We start from the raw sequence: 4,439 nt of genomic DNA, 5'->3' as shown, positions 1-4,439 counted from the left end.
ACTGGAACCAGGGTCTTTTGCTCCACTGCTGCCACAGGCTTTGGTGTGCTAGTGCTCCTCCCTGTCCTGGGGCTACCATCCAGGATTGTGAACCACATCCTACCATGGCAAGGCAGCAGAGTCCTGCCTCAGTGCTAGCAGAGAGACCCCTGTAATCTCTTTCTGACCAGTTATTTGACCCTTTTATCACCTTTGGGCTGAGAGCTCCAGAAGCAGTTGCTGCCACTGCTGATTCAGAGCTGTTTCTCGTTTGCTGGGACTGGATCTATGTTGATTCAGGCTATGCTAGACTGTATTCTACTCTTACCAAAATGTAACAGACCTTTCTTGTTGAATTTCAAAGTTGTCTTTAGATGGAAAATTATTCCTCCTATTCTTTGTGGTCTGCTGCTTCAGCAATTGTTTTATGGCATTATTTAAAGGTATTTAGAAGGGTTTGGGGAAGAGCATAGAAGCACTGTTTTTTCTTCACCATCTTGGCTCTGCCCTGATAATTCTAATTGTTGAAGATTTTATTTCTAGTCCAAATTTTCCTCCATTATCTGCTACTAGCAGTTCTGACCTCTGGGCCCTAGGAAAATAACTTTCCATCCCATATGACAGATCTTCAGATTTTAAATAGTGAAGATGGATACCATTCATTCAAATTATGATCCAAGCCAATTCAGGAAAAATGTATTATGAACTCATTGTTAAATCTAAGGCATTCATCTAGATTCTGGGTATAAAAAGACAAGACAACCATTCTTGCCTTCAAGTACCTTCTATTCCATTAATAGATACCACATGTATCTATCATACATATAACTATACACACATATCATACACATCACTACACACATATAACTATACCCACATACATGTACATATACATATATGTTTTATATATATATACATGATAATTTAAGTTGAAGAATTACTAGAATACTAGTAACTAAGGAAATCAGAAAATGCTTTCCTTCAGAGTTAGCATATAGTTAGAGAAAAAGAGAAAAACTTTAAAGGAAGGTAGAAATTCTAAGAGATTAGAAATTGTAAGGAAAAGAGGGAGGACTTTTAAACAAGGAAAACAGCTATTAGTTACCTAATGTAGCTTAATATTGCCTTAGTATTCTTGTCTGTCATAATATATATTTTTTATTAATTTTATAATTATAACTTTTTTTTTGACAGTACATATGCATGGGTAATTTTTTACAACATTATCCCTTGTACTTGCTTCTGTTCCGAATTTTCCCCTCCTTCCCTCCACCCCCTCCCCTAGATGGCAAGCAGTTCCATACATGTTAAATATGTTATAGTATATCCTAGATACAATATATGTATGCAGAACTGAATTTTTTGTTGCACAGGAAGAATTGGATTCAGAAGGTAAAAATAACCTAGGGAGAAAAACAAAAGTGCAAACAGTTTACACTCATTTCCCAGTGTTCTTTTTCTGGGTGTAGCTGATTCTGTCCATTATTGATCAATTGGAATTGCATTAGATCTTCTCTTTGTTGAAGATATCCAATTCCATCAGAATACATCCTCATACAGTATCATTGTTGAAGTGTACAATGATCTCCTGGTTCTGCTCATTTCACTCAGCATCAGTTCATGTAAGTCTCTCCAAGCTTCTCTGAACTCATCCTGCTGGTCATTTTTTACAGAACAATAATATTCCATAACATTCATATACCATAATTTACCCAACCATTCTCCAATTGATGGGCATCCATTCATTTTCCAGTTTCTAGTCACTACGAAAAGGGCTGCCACAAACATTTTGACACATACAGGTCCCTTTCCCTTCTTTAGTATTTCCTTGGAATATAAGCCCAGTAGTAGCACTGCTGGATCAAAGGGTATGTGTAACGTGCTCTCCTGGCAGTTACAATTACTAGTCGGTCCTAGACCCACCAGAGTACCTTTGACCACTGTGCTTTGCAGTGTGAACTCTACCCGGCTTGCCTCCTCTGAGGCCTTCAAAGGTCTCTGGCCACAATCTCTTGAATCTATAGCTTAATAACCGGTAGCGCACTCAAGAACAGCCACGTGTAATCTTAAAAGCCTTTATTATACCTACTCACATAATGTCCTGACTGATGTCCTGACTTGTTGGTTCCCGAGTAAACACCTGGTCAGAAGACCCACGTGTTCACTACCAAAACCCTTACCTCTTTTGGCTACCCATCTTGGCTTGGCCACCCAGGCTAGGGAGCCAGGGTGAAGAACTCCAGGTTAAAGAGAGCGTCTGCTGCCTGCAGTGGGCTTACATAGGGCCTGTGAGGTCACACACACAGCCAATCAGCGAGAGAGTCACCCATTACAAAGCTATCTCAAAATGGACAGGATCCCACCTACAAGGCAGTCGTAATATCCATAGAAATTACTTCCGGGCCTCAATGATGCGCTGTGGCACAGCCCATTTAAAGGGCCCTTACAGGTATGCACAGTTTGATAACTTTTTGGGCATTATTCCAGATTGTTCTCCAGAATGGTTGGATTATTTCACAACTCCCCCAACAATGTATCTGTGTCCCAGTTTTCCCATATCCCCTCCAACATTCATCATTATTTGTTCCTGTCATCTTAGCCAATCTGACAGGTGTGTAGTAGTATCTCAGAGTTGTCTTAATTTGCATTTCTCTGATCAGTAGGATTTGGAACACTCTTTCATATGAGTGGATATAGTTTCAATTTCATCATCTGAAAATTGTCTGTTCATATCCTTTGACCATTTATCAATTGGAGAATGGTTTGATTTCTTATAAATTAGAGTCAGTTCTCTATATATTTTGGAAATGAGGCCTTTATCAAAACCTTTAACTGTAAAAATGTTTTCCCAATTTGTTACTTCCCTTCTAATTTTGTTTGCATTAGTTTTGTTTGTACAAAAGCTTTTTAATTTGATGTAATCAGAATTTTCTATTTTGTGATCAATAATGATCTCTAGTTCTCCTTTGGTCACAAATTCCTTCCTCCACAAGTCTGAGAGGTAAACTATCCTATGTTCCTCTAATTTATTTATGATCTCATTCTTTATGCCTAAATCATGGACCCATTTTGATCTTATCTTGATATGTGGTATTAAGTGTGGGTCTGTCATAATATATTTTTGACATGCTTTGTGTAATATGTATATATATATATATAAACACATGTACATATTTGTAGATATATATGTATATAAGTATGTGTATATCTCATGTATGTTATGCTATATATCTGCCAAATCCTGGCAACACACAATTCTTTTTCCTCTGGACTCCTTTGCCTCTCCTTGAATTTTATCAAAGGTCACATGCAGAAATTCTTCACAACACTTTCCCCATTTTTCTCTTCTAAAATAATAATTACCATTTGTATAGTTCTTTAAGATTTGCACAGTTCTTTATAAATATCTCATTTTATAAATATCTCACAACAATCCTGGTAGGTATGTGTTATTATTATCCTTATTTTATTGCTGTGGAAACTGAGGCTGAAAATAGTTTGCCCTATGATTTTCCAGATAAAAAAGACCCCTTCCTTTTTGGCTTTCTCAAGAGTTCTGCTCCTGGATTTTTTTTTTTTTTGAACAAAAGAAATTTATGATCTCTTTACCTAATCTCTCCTCAATTCTGTTTAATTTTGGGTGGGGAAAGCTTTTTAGATTTTGGCTTTTAAAGTGATACTTTCTTGGTTGGTTAAAAGTGATTTGGCTCCTTACTTATAATGATTAGATTTGCCTTTTTTTCATGACATCAGTGTAGAGGGTCACAGTCAGTGGGGAAACTCTGGGTGAGGTATAAGACCCTTCAGTCCAGAGGGAACCTGCTGACAATACCTAGTCGGCTCCCTTTCTCCTCTAAGGGGTCTTGGCCTTCCTGAGAAGTCAGGGGCCGATGACAATCTGTGTTGTGATTGAAGCAGAGTGATACCAAGTGGAAAGAGTGATACCAGGTGGCAAACTATGTACAATAGCAAGTTGTTTATGTGGTCTCACATGCCCAGTATATCCTGGGCACCTGCCCAGTGTTTTTGTTACATAAAGGTATGAAAGTATAAAAAGGGGAAAGTCCTTGGAAATAAATGGATTCCATTTTCCCACCATCCTCAGGAGTCCTATCTTATTCTCCACTAGGACAATATATTTTAATCACCCTGGCTCTAGAAAGCACAGTATGTTTTGTCATGTTTGTTTGGGATTTCTAGAAAGCAGGATATTTTAACCACTCTAGTGTGGGGCTCTAGAAAGCAGGACATAACATTTGGCATCCAAACGTGGGCCTCTAGATGAGGTCCTACACACAAGAGTTCCACTGACTCTATTGGCTGAGTTCAGTGGAGAAGTCCCCTGACTTGGAAGGATAAGTAAGTATAGAAATAGGCAAGTGGGAAGAACCAGTGAGATCTAATCTAGTCACTTTCGTTTTTCAGTTTAAATGAGGTTAAATACTAAGTAAAGAGCCTCC

Source organism: Sminthopsis crassicaudata, chromosome 4, assembly GCF_048593235.1.
Source record: "Sminthopsis crassicaudata isolate SCR6 chromosome 4, ASM4859323v1, whole genome shotgun sequence".
Lineage (NCBI taxonomy): Eukaryota > Metazoa > Chordata > Mammalia > Dasyuromorphia > Dasyuridae > Sminthopsis > Sminthopsis crassicaudata.
This window is presented reverse-complemented; position numbering follows the sequence as displayed.